Source organism: Apium graveolens, chromosome 10 (assembly GCF_009905375.1).
Source record: "Apium graveolens cultivar Ventura chromosome 10, ASM990537v1, whole genome shotgun sequence".
Classification (NCBI taxonomy): Eukaryota; Viridiplantae; Streptophyta; class Magnoliopsida; order Apiales; family Apiaceae; genus Apium; species Apium graveolens.
Genome location: NC_133656.1, coordinates 173,532,651 through 173,550,179, shown reverse-complemented (window position 1 = coordinate 173,550,179; position 17,529 = coordinate 173,532,651).

The following is a 17,529-nucleotide window of genomic DNA, read 5'->3' as shown; positions in this document are numbered from 1 at the left end:
AATTGGGATCAACACCTTGGGTATGAGAGGATCCCGAGGCTTGACCCGCTTCTTTACCACCCGTGTCCTGATGGGTTTCATATTCCTTCTTAATTGAAAACAGTAAAGTGAATAACAACAAAATGGGTGAGCCAAAATTGCTCAACAAGTCCACAAAATATAAACAGTGCTAAAGCATTATAATTGAATCCATAACCCAGGTATATCTGCAAAGATATAACCTCATAAGAATCAAAAGAAAGCCATTACTGGCGAATGTAAACAAACTAAACTGGACTCAAGTTCGCAACTATACCCTGCTGATCAGCCAGGATACAGTGCAGATCTATATCTCACTATATAGATCCCGTCGGGCACCCAGGCACTACGACCCGTTTCAAGGATCCGGTTATGTCCCGGTCCTTAGGATTAAGTAGACTTAATCCCAAAAGTAGTGTTGTCCAGTCCCTGGAATAGCAACCGGAACAATCGGTATGCTTTGGTATATTCTAATCACCAGAATATATCAATAATTGTGAGTAACAATTGGAATATGAATAATAAATTCAAATGAAAAGAATAATTCAAGAATCGAACTGAGATATGAATAAAGAAATTAAAGGAATACAAGCGTAATAAGAATTTGAAATGAATATTACTATTCTGAAATTAGAATAGGGAAGAAACTTGCCTTCTGCGCGACTTACTGCAATTAAATCACTTCCGTCTATCCCCTACTTGACCTGCCTTGCTGGCTTAGCTTCTGTTAGCAAAATAGACTGATTAAGTCATCTTGTACTTCAATTTGCATCTTGAATTAACTTCATTTCGTTCCTATTATCTACCCATGTGCGTATAACTGACTCTTATATTACATATAAGCAAGTAAGACTCGATTAACCATATAATACACATAAGCACATAAGCACATAATCATTTTTATAGTTAAAATAATTTTTAGAATCAAAATCGACTCGCTGATTGCTCCGTTGATCACCTTCTGCTTCATTTCCCATTTTTCCGGAATTTTTCGGACTCGTCTCGGCGCGTATTTCGACTGATAATCAAGCAATCAATAAAGTCAACTAATTTCGAGAAGAAATTAGGTCTTCATATTATTTTTAATAAAAAGAATTCATTATTCTGAGTAAAATGGCTTTCGTTTCACTCGAATCGGATTAACGGTTGAATTATTATCAATTAAACACTTATAATTCAATTTATTATTCAATATAAATAATTATTACAACCTTTTAAATCCTAAAATAATTTTTTTTTAAATAATTATTTAAGAAAATCAAAGTCAAAAATAATTTTTTTATAATTTTTGGAGTTAAAACGAAGAAGTTATGATTTATTGAAAATTATGTGATTAATTATCGAAATAATTAATCACTTCTTAAATATTTAATAAATACATAACAAATAAATAATTAATAAATAATTATTTAATAATTTAAAATAATTAATCCCTAATTATTAGGATTAATCACAGTTTATTATAATATTTACAACTTATCGTTATTTATTCGATTAGATCGATTATTTATAAATAAATAATGGATATCCTTAACTGGTAAGTTAATTACTGAATAAATGAGTCATTATTCGAATCATAATCGAACTCAACAATCTATTACTCGTGTAAATACGAGTCATTCATCTTTTTCGTATAATTATTGAATTATTACGATTATTATTACAATTTATATGATTAAATCGATTATCGATATTTAATTATACGATACGAATATTTATTAAGTTATTCTTCGAATAATTATTGTGGCACCCTCCAAACCCGGGTCAGAAGTTTGGGGTCCACCACAACACAAACACAATATATCAACCTGTATAAGAAATATTATTTATAATGACCCTGCTTCACAAAACCACGGATCGCAACAGGTTAAAGTATGAAAATAAGCCACAACCTTAATTATTACATCGTACCAAATCCCAACTAATTTAACTTACAATTGATAATAAAATCATTCTTACAACCTTGCTATCTCACTACTGCCATAAGCTTCTGCTAGCTCGATCAATCATAATCTGGAATCCTAGCTCGAACATTGAACTGGAAAACCTTGTTATCAACCGTATCCTTCTTAACTGTAGAATATATAAAAAGATTCGCAAGAGTGAGCTAACTAGCTCAGCAAGTCATATTATCAATAACTGAGGTTAGACAATAATAAATGAGATGATTCAAAGGAATCAAGTTTCTTGTTAAACAATCAATAGAATTGGATTATTCATTTTAAGTTTTTAAACCAAGGTTAGGCTGCTGATCAGTCACGCACTAACCCCGAGCAAAGCACACAGCACTGCTCTAACTACTGGATCCAAGGCACACATTGGCCTAACTTGACCATCGATATGGTCTGACCACGAATCTGGTCCATACAAAGAAAACTATCCAATTCTAAAGCATTTCAATATGATAAACAATAGAGTTCAATAAAACCAGATCATAATCAATAACCATAAAACATTTGTAAAAGAGCATGGTAAAAGTTCATAGTTATCAAAAAGGGTATGTCAAAATACATAAAAGAAGTGGCCTCCAGCCGGTAGGATAATCGGGTATTAGATGAATAGTGTTTTTCCAAAGTTTTAGTGCTTTGATATCACAAGGTATGGTTAAGTATAAAAGTTTTTGTATATATAAACAATTTTGTTCCAGTGTTTGGTATATGATTGATATATATTTGTGGAGTAGTATCATATTTGTGTGGTTTAATATTTGGTAAATCCATAAGAAATGGTTCACAAAGAATAAGGCTTACGGCTGAAAGATCAAATGATGTGGCTCAGGTTCAAGGCTGGAGGATTCAAAGTATTTCCAATATAAAAGAGAGCTATTTTGAATATTAACAATAGGTCACAAGAGAATTTAGAAATATTTGCAATAAATCTCGAGAAAGGTTTAGAAGTACTTGCCTTATCATAATTGATTCCAACCTCACTTGTACGTGTCTACGACTCTATTCAACCACCATTCATCTGTTTCTCCTATGCCTCGCTTCTAATCTCTGCTCATTTGCTGTATTTTCTACATGTCAATTCTATTTTCTGATCACCTGCTTCTCTTTCTTACGCCTTGCTTACTCTGCTAGGCATCATAAGTATCTATCAATATTCCACTCATACGATTCTGTTCAACACATACTTCTATCTACCCTTCGTTTCCCCCAAATCCGATTAACGGATTGAAAGTTATGCCATAAACAGTAATCATCGAATATATAAACCGGCAGTCAATCAACAAGTCACACATAATACATCACGTAATCAATGACATATTATTTATAAAGATATTTCGGGTCATAAATAGGCTTTCTGGTATTTAAAATGATTTTTAAAACATTTTTCGGAATTAAAACGGGTCGTTGGATCAATTTCGGAATAATAAACAGGGTTCGGTTGGCCAATTCTGGCTCCGAAACAATTTTAGAATAATTATCCAGCCTTGAAAATAATTTAGAATAATATTTTAAAGCTCGAAACTATTTTTCGAAATTTTTAAATCATTTTTAAATAATTAAATTTAATTAAATAATTAATTAAAAATCAATTAATAATTAATTAAATCAATTAATCAACTAATTTTTGAATTAATTGACTAATTAATCAATTAAAAATTAACTGAAATTAATTAACTAATTAATTCAGATTTATTTGTGAATTAAAAATAATTTTCGGAATTAAAATAATAATTTTTAGAATTTTAAGAAATTAAAAACGGATTTTTATAATAAAAATAAATAGGAAATATGATTTTTAAACATTTTTAAAACAGGAATCCAATTTTTGCAAAGTCTGGAAACTTCAGGGACTAAACTTCATCATCTACAAAACTACAGGGACTAAACTGCAATTTTGCAGTCCAGTCGCCGGAAAACACAGGGGTGGCCGGAGAACACGATTCCGGCCTCCTCACCTTGCCACAAGCTCCAGATCACATCTACGGATTACCAGGAACATAACCATGCAATCAAATCGATCTAACAATCCCTGAGTTGGCCGGAATTTGGCCGTGAAGTTTGCCAGTTTCCGGCGAACTTCAGAAATATTCAAAACACAACTCCCTTCTCTACAGACCTCGTTGATTCATGAAACTTATACGACTGGGTTGTAAATTTTACAGAGAACACAATCCACTATATCACAACATCAATCTATTCCAGAATAAGAAACCCCCAAATTTCAATTAAGAACATTCATACGGGTTATAAACCCTAATTTTGAAATTCGAAAATCAAACTCAAATTTGAACATGTTATTGGACTCCAAATCAGACGTATAATATACTAAAATCATCAGGAAAACAAGCTCTACAACATGAAATCATCAAATCATACAAACAATCATCCGAACAAAAATTCATATTTTTCATGAAAATAAGTCGAAAATAATTAAATTTATAAAAAATCAACCTTTGATTCTGCAGTAAAACAGGTCCTGGAATCTGATAGTACTCCTTGAGACCTTCAAATTGGTTACTCCAACTTTCCAAACGGATTTCACTAACACCTTGAATTTGTGGTTTGATTCTCAGAAAGGTTTATGAATATATGATTTTTCTCTGTAAAAATTATATAATTATCTGTCTGTAAATGATTTTGATACGAAATAAAATACGGTAAAAGGCTATTTATAATTACGGAGAATTAGTATCCCGTTGGATCATTCCGGATATAAAACGGTACATTTATTTATAAAAACTGATCCAAACGGTATCGGTTTTCGGGATAATTATCCAAATCAGTACAATTTGTATTGCGGTCTTGGTCTCAGCGCCTAGTTACACGTACTACGAGGTGATAATTGGGATAGTTTAATAAAAAGCTCCCGTTTATCGAAAATACGGGTTTTATTGATTTACCGAAACGAATATTGTATCGAAAATGTTGCGCCGGGACCCGCGCAGGACAAACCGTACGCCGGATCGAAAAAGTCGAAATATGGAAAATGCTCGGAATATTGCAATTAGGTTAGGAAGGAGTTCTCGGAAGAGTTTCGGGTTCTAAAAACGTAAAAACGGTTAACGGTGGTTGGTTCCCGTTTTCATAAAATAGGTTTTAAATACCCGGAACAAGAGTTTAAAAAAATTCCATATGATTCCTATAAATTCATAAATTAACATAAAAATAATTAGGAAGATATGACAATTATCTATATTTTATTTTGGACATAAAAAAATTGAAATACTCAATTAATAACATTTTTAAACATTCAAACATTTTTAACACTTAACAAATAATTCACAGAATAGATACTGAATACATATAATAATTATCTATTAGCAAAAATAATTACACGATATATCCCGGATATTACATCCTTCCCCCCTTAAAAGGATTCTGTCCTCAGAATCTTCTAAGAAAACAAATGAGGACTCTTTTCTCTCATATCACTTTCTAACTCCCAGGTTGACTCTTCAACCTTTGGGTTTCTCTACAATACTCTTACTAACTTTACCACTTTATTTCTCAATACTTTCTCTCTTTCCTCTAGAATCTCTATCAGACTCTCTACATATGATAAATCTGCCTGAAGCTCTATTGGTTCATATTCTATTACATGCCTGGAGTCTGGATTATATTTCTTGAGCATCGATACGTGAAAAACATTGTGAATGTGCTCCATGTGCGGGGGTAACGCCAACTCGTCAGCTACTTTACCAATGCGCTTTAGGATTTCAAAAGGTCTGACATATCTTGGGCTTAGCTTCCTTTTTTTTTTCCAAACCTCGTTAGTCCTTTCCACGGTGATACTTTCAATAATACCAAGCTTCCTTCTTCAAATTCCATGTCTTTTCTTGACTGGTCTGCATATTTCCCCTGACGATCTTGTGCGGCTATTAATCTCTTCTGGATAATTTTAACAACTTTCTTTGTCTGCTGCACCAATTCAGGTCCGAGTATTTTGCGTTTTCCTACTTCGTCCCAATACATTGGAGATCTGCATTTGCGTTCCTAAAGGGCTTCATAGGGTGGCATCCCAATACTGGCGTGCTAATTGTTAATGTAAGCAAATTATACCAGAGGTAAATGCTTGTCCCAACTTCCTTTAATATCAATACACAAACACGTATCATGTCCTCGATTATTTGGATCGTTCCTTCACTCTAGCTGTCCGTCTACGGGTGGTAAGTCGTACTCATATTCAATCTTGTTCTTAAACATTCTTGAAAACTCTTCCAAAATCTCGAATTACATCTTGGATCTCGATCAGATATGATAGACACAAGAATTTCATGACGAACTACAATTTCCTTCAGCCACCTATGAATCAACTTATCGAGCGAAAATCTTTTGTTTATAGGCAGAAAATGAGCTGACTTGGTAAATTTATCCACTATAAGCCAAATGGCATCATGATTAGTTTTTGTGCTTGGTAACCCCAACTATGAAATCCATGGTGATATGCTCCCACTTCCAAACTTCCAGTGACTGTAACAATCCACTTGATCTCTGATACTCTACTTTAACTCTGTTGACATAGATAACATCTGCTAATTTATTCCACAATTCCTCACTTCATATCTAACCACCTATAATTTCCTTTAAATCTCTATACATCTTGGTACTCCCTGAATGGATTGAATACCTCAAATTATGAACGGCCTGTAAAATTTCATTCTTCAGTTCCATCACTGGTGGAATCCAAATTCTAGAAGAAATCCTAAGAATACCTTGATCGTCCTTTTTGCGTGCACTATTCTTCCCATACTAAATGATTTATATCCTGATCTACTACCTCTTCCTGACACTTCTTTATCTTTTCTAACAATCCCGACTGAAAAGTTATACTTATATATTCTCACTCCTTTTTGGATCATGCACTCTAACTTCCAATTCCAACTTCTAGAATTCCATAGATAATTCTTCTGGTACAGTCTCTATGTTCATTCTCTCTCCTTCTTGCTCATCTCTTGCCACTACATTTGCTTTTCCTAGAGAGTTCATACTTCAACTCTTGTGGTCCGTATATATCTCACATCTTTCTCTATACTTATAATATTTCCCAATCTTTCAAAATGAATATTATTGTTGCTTTTAATTCCCAATTATGAGTAGGGTACTTCTGCTCATAAGGTTTCGGTTATCTGGATGCATATGCAATAACTTTATTATTTTGCGTCAACACACATCCTATTCCCTTACGAGAAGTATCATTATAAACTACCAAATCTCCCTGATGATTTCAAAGTGATAAAATAGGTGTTGTAACCATTCTTTCATTTAACTCCGCAAAGCTTTCTTCACCCTTCTCCATTTCATATAACCTTCTTGCTTTTCCTGGTTAACTTCATCTCTAATATTACAACTTTCAAAAAATCTTGCACAAATTTCCAATAATAACTGGCCCATGATAAAACTTCTTACTTTTGTTGGTGCTTCTGGTCTTTCTTCATTCATACTATCTTTAAATTTTTCTGCTGAATCCCCTTTTGTCTCCTCCTTACTGACTGTCTATACTAAGAATTATACCTCCTGCCATTAAAGTTTTCACCTGGTAAACTCTTTTTATACTGCTTCTTTCTTCTTTGACTCCTCAGCTATCATTGTATAGGTTGCATGGTTCTTCTTAATTAACGCAAGTATATCTTATCCAAATTCTTCCTTCAAAATTCTACTCATCAAATTTAAATATCACTGGTATATCAGTTCATCCCACTAACATTTCTAGAATTTTATAACAACAGTACTGAGTTCTGAAAATCATTTTTGATATGTCCATAAGTTCAATCTTCACTTGGTAATATACCCAGTCTTAAATCAATCTTATAAAAATACCTTGCTTTGTTCATTTAGTTAAATAAATCATTGGTTTCGAGGTAATAGATATCTGCTCTTGAGAGTAAACTTGTTGAGCTTTCGCTAACACATAATCTCACCCTTCCATCTTTCTTATTAACACATCGTGCCGGTGCACTTTAAGGGGGTACGCTAGGTCCAGTTGCTTTTTCTTTTAATCATCTCATGGGTTTGCTCTGGTAACTTCTTCATTTTATCTGGTGCCATTCTGCGCGGGGCTTTGAACACTGGCTTCATTTCACGTACTAAATCAATCATAAACACATTTTCTTTATCTAAAGGAAATATTGGTAACTCATCTGGAAATATGTCTTGATACTGTAAAATCTTCAAGTTCGGTCTGCTCCTAACTCTTATTTATAATCTCCATAGCACTTATATTTTGGTCACTGTAATCTTAAATTATTTTTAACAAATTCTTTACTTTCCTTTGTCCTTTAAACTTCTTCCTGTTCTCCTTTGGCGTCTCCAGAACTATCTTCCGTCACGACGGTTTACCTGGGCATCACACTTGAATAGTTAACCCACTCCTTATAATAATATCAAATCTTCTTATCTCAAATGATATCAATTCTTCACATCTTAATGCCAGAAATATCGATTCCGTCATTGGTACTTACATATTTAATGACTGCACGTTCTTAATTTGCTAGTCCTTTAGTCCTAGACTTATTGATTCGACAGGATAATTCATCTTATCAATAAAACCTTGAGAAATATATGATCAAGTTGCTCCCATATCTTTTAATACTTTAACGCATAAGGTATCCGCAATAATCTTCCACGTCATCATATCCATATTCTAAATAACATATCGCAAATTCTCGTTCTCGAAGACGTATCCCTTATTGAAGTAGATTCCCTTAACTGTTAATGCATCCCGGGCTAGGGACAGTGATTTGTAATTTTCACCATATGCCCTTGTTTCCTTCCCATGCATGCGAGATAGATGAGACTTTGCCCGCTGAGTGTATAATACATTAACTTTTGTTTGAAAAACTCTCGCAAGGAACAACGGTACAATGAAACAAATAGAAGGATTCACAATTTTAATAAACGTAGAGTTGAAGAGAAAGAAGAAGTAGTGATTTGAATATGAATGAGACAACCACATTAGTACTGAAGATGGCTAGTCTTTCATACCGTGTGGCATACAGCACATGATTAGGTGGCGTCCCACCCGACTCTTTGTCATTCCGACAAAGTGTTTCATCATAACACTGTTTGTCCCAATCAGAAAGCAAAACCCGAGGGGAACAATTAAATTTGAAAGGAATGCAAAATTCTTCGTTTTGATGTTATCAGAAAGAATTTATTAAGAAAAGGAGTTCATACATTTTTAGGAATTAAAAAGGAATATACGCTGTAATGTTGAGGACAAGAATGATACCATTGATCACCATCCACATTTCACTTGTATTCATCTTTCGAGTTTGATTGATCATATCCCAATTGAATCATATAGTAACTTTAGAAGTATGCTAAAATGCCTTCGTAACTAAGCATTATGGTAGATTCTTACTTGTTAAGTCTCGCATCTGTAACGTCGTACCTACACGTATAATACTTTAACAATTTGATCATAATGGCGCTCTTATCAGATAACCTTGAGTTTCCTCTTTCTAATTTAGAATAACCGTAAATCATTCAACATAACGATCATTTTATTAATAATATTCTTCCTTTAGAAGAATCTGAAAATTTTCCCAATCTTCTTCGGTCATGCTCAGGCTTCCGTTTAATCAATGAATTCTTCGAACTCTGATAATCCCAGTAATTGGATGAATAGTTATTCCATACGCTGGTTTTATTGTTAATCTTATCAAACAATATTTGTACCTTCTTGTTAGGAATAACCAACTTCCTCATAATCGCAGATTACTTCGTCCTCTGAATTAACAATACTAAATCTAAAATAATATCCTTCCAGCTAATCCGAGCCTTTTCACAAACAAGAAACTCAAGTAGTAACTTGACAACCGATGTTTAAAACTTATTTTATTCGAAAAGGCTTTTAGAAATGTTGTGAGGAAAAATCTTTTTCGAAAACTTGTTAAAAATTTTGAAAATTTTGAAAATCACACCTCTGGTTGTCCTCACTATATGAGTTGGTTGTTGTCCTTCTTATGACCAAATACCAAGTTAAAGAAATGATCACTCAAAGGTCCATTCACTTCCATTTATCTCCTCTCCTTCATTGGGTCTATTATCTTCCTTAATCGATGTAAACTTCAACTGTCGTTGCATGTTATCTTATTCGCAGCTTCACATTAAGGCTCCCATACTGGTAGTACTCCCGTTAACCACTTTGCAATCATTGAGTGGAACAGACTATCCCATAGTCAACAAGTCAGCTAATATCACATCATTACAACATCATTAATTTCAAGAAATCATCAGATCCCTCAACTCCTCTAACCCTATTTCTTCAACACTTATCTACTCCATTCCACAAGCTAGTCATGAGGGGCCTAATTACTAATAGCTTCTTTTAACCGGATACAGCCATCCTCCAGAACACTTGAATCTTCTTTCTAAACTCCTTCTCACCTTAATTTATATCTCAATACTCACCGTTTACTGCCGCTATCGCGTCCCTTCTCGCAAACGCTATTGTTTCGGTAGAAAGGTTTTTAAACTAAGGATGTAGAATATGATGTATAATAGACAGAAAAGATACATTCATAGTTGAATGTACAAAAGAACAAGAATAAGCAAATGAAGGTTCTTGAATAGGTAGTCTCATATCGAGAGATGATAGAATAGCGTTGAATAACTTGGAGAGGCGCAACTGTCATAACATAAAGTAATACCATTAATACTGATGGAGAACAAGGCGCAAATCGAATCTGGGAGAAGATGACGATCCTTAAACGGAAGGTTCCAAAAGATCAGTTGATGCAGGGAAATCAGGATCTGCCATTGCCGTTGCCTGGATATCACGTCGCTAGTCAAGAATCCCGAATCGCAACACGAACCGTGCCGGAGACCTACTATACAGTCCCACTCAACCTCACAATGACCTATCTTTCTATTTCCTGTTCCTAATCCTAACCCTCTACCCAATCCCGACAATCTAGGCTTGTTTCAGTGACTTATAACCTGTAGCTCGGATACCAACCTGTGGCACCCTCCAAACCCGGGTCAGAAGTTTGGGGTCCACCACAACACAAACACAATATATCAACCTATATAAGAAATATTATTTATAATGACCCTGCTTCACAAAACCACGGATCGCAACAGGTTAAAGTATGAAAACAAGCCACAACCTTAATTATTACATCGTACCAAATCCCAACTAATTTAACTTATAATTGATAATAAAATAATTCTTACAACCTTGCTATCTCACTACTGCCATAAGCTTCTGCTAGCTCGATCAATCATAATCTGGAATCCTAGCTCGAACATTGAACTGGGAAACCTTGTTATCAACCGTATCCTTCTTAACTGTAGAATATATAAAAAGATTCGCAAGAGTGAGCTAACTAGCTCAGCAAGTCATATTATTAATAACTGAGGTTAGACAATAATAAATGAGATGATTCAAAGGAATCAAGTTTCTTGTTAAACAATCAATAGAATTGGATTATTCATTTTAAGTTTTTAAACCAAGGTTAGGCTGCTGATCAGTCACGCACTAACCCCGAGCAAAGCACACAGCACTGCTCTAACTACTGGATCCAAGGCACACATTGGCCTAACTTGACCATCGATATGGTCTGACCACGAATCTGGTCCATACAAAGAAAACTATCCAATTCTAAAGCATTTCAATATGATAAACAATAGAGTTCAATAAAACCAGATCATAATCAATAACCATAAAACATTTGTAAAAGAGCATGGTAAAAGTTCATAGTTACCAAAAAGGGTATGTCAAAATACATAAAAGAAGTGGCCTCCAGCCGGTAGGATAATCGGGTATTAGATGAATAGTGTTTTTCCAAAGTTTTAGTGCTTTGATATCACAAGGTATGGTTAAGTATAAAAGTTTTTGTATATATAAACAATTTTGTTCCAGTGTTTGGTATATGATGGATATATATTTGTGGAGTAGTATCGTATTTGTGTGGTTTAATATTTGGTAAATCCATAAGAAATGGTTCACAAAGAATAAGGCTTACGACTCAAAGATCAAATGATGTGGCTCAGGTTCAAGGCTGGAGGATTCAAAGTATTTCCAATATAAAAGAGAGCTATTTTGAATATTAACAATAGGTCACAAGAGAATTTAGAAATATTTGCAATAAATCTCGAGAAAGGTTTAGAAGTACTTGCCTTATCATAATTGATTCCAACCTCACTTGTACGTGTCTACGACTCTATTCAATCACCATTCATCTGTTTCTCCTATGTCTCGCTTCTAATCTCTGCTCATTTGCTGTATTTTCTACATGTCAATTCTATTTTCTGATCACCTGCTTCTCTTTCTTACGCCTTTCTTACTCTGCTAGGCATCATAAGTATCTATCAATATTCCACTCATACGATTCTGTTCAACACATACTTCTATCTACCCTTCATTTCACCCAAATCCGATTAACGGATTGAAAGTTATGCCATAAACAGTAATCATCGAATATATAAACCGGCAGTCAATCAACAAGTCACACATAATACATCACGTAATCAATGACATATTATTTATAAAGACATTTCGGGTCATAAATAGGCTTTCTGGTATTTAAAATGATTTTTAAAACATTTTTCGGAATTAAAACGGGTCGTTGGATCAATTTCGGAATAATAAACAGGTTTCGGTTGGCCAATTCTGGCTCCGAAACAATTTTAGAATAATTATCAAGCCTTGAAAATAATTTAGAATAATATTTTAAAGCTCGAAACTATTTTTCGAATTTTTTAAATAATTTTTAAATAATTAAATCTAATTAATAATTAATTAAAAATCAATTAATAATTAATTAAATCAATCAATCAATTAATTTTTGAATTAATTGACTAATTAATCAATTAAAAATTAACTAAAATTAATTAACTAATTAATTCAGATTTATTTGTGAATTAAAAATAATTTTCGGAATTAAAATAATAATTTTTAGAATTTTAAGAAATTAAAAACGGATTTTTATAATAAAAATAAATAGGAAATATGATTTTTAAATATTTTTAAAACAGGAATCCAATTTTTGCAAAGTCTGGAAACTTCAGGGACTAAACTTCATCATCTACAAAACTATAGGGACTAAACTGCAATTTTACAGTCTAGTCGCCGGAAAACACAGGGGTGGCCGGAGAACACGATTCCGGCCTCCTCACCTTGCCACAAGCTCCAGATCACATCTACGGATTACCAGGAACATAACCATGCAATCAAATCGATCTAACAATCCCTGAGTTGGCCGGAATTTGGCCGTGAAGTTTGCCAGTTTCCGGCGAACTTCGGAAATATTCAAAACACAACTCCCTTCTCTACAGACCTCGTTGATTCATGAAACTTATACGACTGGGTTGCAAATTTTACAGAGAACACAATCCACTATATCACAACATCAATCTATTCCAGAATAAGAAACCCCCAAATTTCAATTAAGAACATTCATACGGGTTATAAACCCTAATTTTGAAATTCGAAAATCAAACTCAAATTTGAACATGTTATTGGACTCCAAATCAGACGTATAATATACCAAAATCATCAGGAAAACAAGCTCTACAACATGCAATCATCAAATCATACAAACAATCATCCGAACAAAAATTCATATTTTTCATGAAAATAATTCGAAAATAATTAAATTTATAAAAAATCAACCTTTGATTCTGCAGTAAAACAGGTCCTGGAATCTGATAGTACTCCTTGAGACCTTCAAATTGGTTACTCCAACTTTCCAAACGGATTTCACTAACACCTTGAATTTGTGGTTTGATTCTCAGAAAGGTTTATGAATATATGATTTTTCTCTGTAAAAATTATATAATTATCTGTCTGCAAATGATTTTGATACGAAATAAAATACGGTAAAAGGATATTTATAATTAAGGAGAACTAGTATCCCGTTGGATCATTCCGGATATAAAACGGTACGTTTATTTATAAAAACTGATCCAAACGGTATCGGTTTTCGGGATAATTATCCAAATCAGTACAATTTGTACTGCAGTCTTGGTCTCAGCGCCTGGTTACACGTACTACGAGGTGATAATTGGGATAGTTTAATAAAAAGCTCTCGTTTATCGAAAATACGGGTTTTATTGATTTACCGAAACAAATATTGTATCGAAAATGTTGCGCCGGGACCCGCGCAGGACAAACCGTACGCCGGATCGAAAAAGTCGAAACATGGAAAATGCTCGGAATATTGCAATTAGGTTAGGAAGGAGTTCTCGGAAGAGTTTCGGGTTCTAAAAACGTAAAAACGGTTAACGGTGGTTGGTTCCCGTTTTCATAAAATAGGTTTTAAATACCCGGAACAAGAGTTTAAAAAAAATCCATATGATTCCTATAAATTCATAAATTAACATAAAAATAATTAGGAAGATATGAAAATTATCTATATTTTATTTTGGACATAAAAAAATTGAAATACTCAATTAATAACATTTTTAAACATTCAAACATTTTTAACACTTAACAAATAATTCACAGAATAGATACTGAATACATATAATAATTATCTATTAGCAAAAATAATTACACGATATATCCCGGATATTACAATTATCGCTCGAATAATAATTTTAATTATCGAATCACTACTCGTATTTCTAGGAGTTATTCGTGTTTCTTGCATAATTATCAAAACATTACTGTTATTCTTGCACGTATACGTTTTAACATTAATTTTCTGTATTTACTCATTCATTACGAATAATTATTACGATATTATACGAATAATTTACTATCGTCTGAATATTAATAATCGAACTTATCGCTCAATTACTCGTATAATCACGAGTTATTCGATTAATTCCCTTATTTATCGAATCGCTCCTTACAATATTCGATAAATTTAATCCTTAATCCATAATTATTAACTATTAATAAATAAATAGATAAATGATTAAATAAATAATTAAATACTTAATTAAATCACTAAATTCGAATTTATAATTTAAAAAAAATAATTTAGGAATTATTTACAAAATATTTCAGATTTTTAATCTGATTTTTACTTGATTTTTATAATTTAGAAAATTAAATTATGTATTATCAAAATAAAAGTAAATAAATTTTAATTTCAGAAACAGATTTCAGACAAACGGATTGGGGTTTTTTGGATCGAAACCGGGTTGAACACCGGGTTGAAACCGGGTCACCCGGGTCGTCCAAGAACAACCTAGAATCCGGCGCCGATGGCCGGTTCCGGCGAAGCCACGGCGAGCTCCGATTGCAACGAAAACATCACCGTTTCGATCCCTTTTCTGCCCAGATCAATTCCTGTCTGCAACCGCCGTCCTTCCGCCCCGTTCCTGACGTCCAATCGTCCTTCCACGAAGAACTCCGGTGATTCCCGAAGCTACTCCGGCGAGCCTCGTCGGAAAACCCTTCCCCCCAAATTCATTAACTATACTTAATGATCAATATACGAAATTGAAGCTACTGAGTTCCAGAATCAATCTCAGTACTCAACAACAATCAAAACTTCCTCAAAATCACAGAAAATTAATTCAAAGATTGCTAAAAATTCAAGAACTCGGGAACTACTTTCCCGGGGTTATACGAGTTAATTAGCTATGCAAAATCATTCCTGGATTCAAGACAAAGCTATTCAAATCATCAACACAATCAAACGATCCCAGAATCAAAAACGCCTAAATCAAACATAAACCCTAAAAATACGAGTCATTTCCGAATAAGTTCAATCTTTTCCTTCGTCTGCTGATTTAATTCTGGACCCAAAATTTTGCGTTCTCCAACTTCATCCCAGTGTACTGGTGATCTGCATTTTCTCCCATATAGTGCTTCATACGGTGGCATTCCAATGCTGGCGTGATAGCTGTTATTATAAGAAAATTCCACCAGAGGTAAATGTTCATCCCAGCTGCCTTCAAAATCGATCGCACAAACTCGTAACATGTCTTCAATCATTTGGATAGTTCTTTCACTTTGCCCGTCGGTTTGCGGATGATAAGCGGTACTCGTGTTTAATTTCGTTCCAAGGCATTCTTGAAATTGTCTCCAAAATCTTGAATTGAAACGGGGATCTCGATCAGACACGATAGATATTGGAACTCCATGTCGCATTACAATTTCCTTAAGATACATGTGCACTAATTTGTCGAGCGAAAATCTTTCGTTAATTGGTAGAAAATGTGCCGACTTCGTAAGTCTGTCAATGATTACCCATACCGCATCATGATTTGCCTTAGTCCTTGGCAGTCCTACCATAAAATCCATCGCTAGATGTTCCCATTTCCATTCTGGAATGTCTAACGGTTGCAATAACCCACTCGGACGTTGATGTTCTGCTTTAACTCGCTGGCATGTGTAGCATTTACTCACCCATTCTGCTATTTCCTTTTTCATGTTCGGCCACCAGAAGTTTTCTTTCAGGTCGCGATACATTTTTGTACTTCCTGGATGAATGGAATACTTTGAATTGTGCGCATCTCGCATTATTTCTTCTTTTAATTCTACCACATTAGGGATCCAGATTCTCGACGCAAAGCGTAAAATTCCTTCACTATCTTTCTGACTTTTGATCTCTTCTCCCGTCAGGTCATCATCTTGACTCATCACTTCATCTTGACAGCGGCGAATCTTCTCTAACAATTCCGGTTGGAAAGTCATAGTGTAGATAGCTTCTGCAGATTCATTGGGAACAAAAATCTCGATTTCCAGTTTGTCGAATTCCTTGGCCAATTATTCGCATGAAGTTAACCAATTCAATCTTTCTTTCCTGCTCAACGCATCCGCTACAACATTTGCTTTTCCTGGATGATAACTGATTGTAATATCATAATCCTTTATCAATTCTAGCCATCGACGTTGTCGCATGTTCAGTTCCTTTTGTGTAAAGATATACTTCAGACTTTTATGATCCGTGTAGATTTCGCATCTTTCACCATAGAGATAATGTCTCCAAAGCTTCAATGCAAATACAATCGCTGCCAATTCCAGATCATGCATAGGATATTTCTGTTCATGAGGTTTAAGTTGTCTCGAAGCATATGCGATGACGTTACCGTGTCGCATCAATACACATCCTAGCCCGCGATACGAAGCGTCGCTGAAAATAACGAAATTCCCTTGCTCGTCTGGCAATACCAATACTGGTGCGGTCACCAACCGGTTCTTTAACTCTTGAAAACTTTCTTCACAGTTATCATTCCATTCAAACTTTTCACTTTTTCGAGTTAACTTGGTCAACGGTGTTGCTATTTTCGCAAAATCTTTGACAAACCTTCGATAATATCCTGCCAATCCCAAGAAACTTCGAACTTCTGTTGGTGTCTTTGGTCGTTCCCAGTTCAACACAGCTTCAATCTTTGCTGGATCGACTTGGATGCCTTCTCTACTGATGATATGCCCTAGAAATTGTACTTCCCTTAACCAGAATTCACATTTTGAGAATTTTGCGTATAATTGCTCTTTCCTCAGGATTTCCAAAACTATCATCAAGTGTTCTGCATGCTCTTCTTCTGTCTCGGAGTAAATCAAAATGTCATCAATGAATACAATCACGAACTTGTCCAAATATTTCTTGAATATCCTGTTCATCAAATCCATGAATGCAGCTGGCGCGTTTGTCAAACT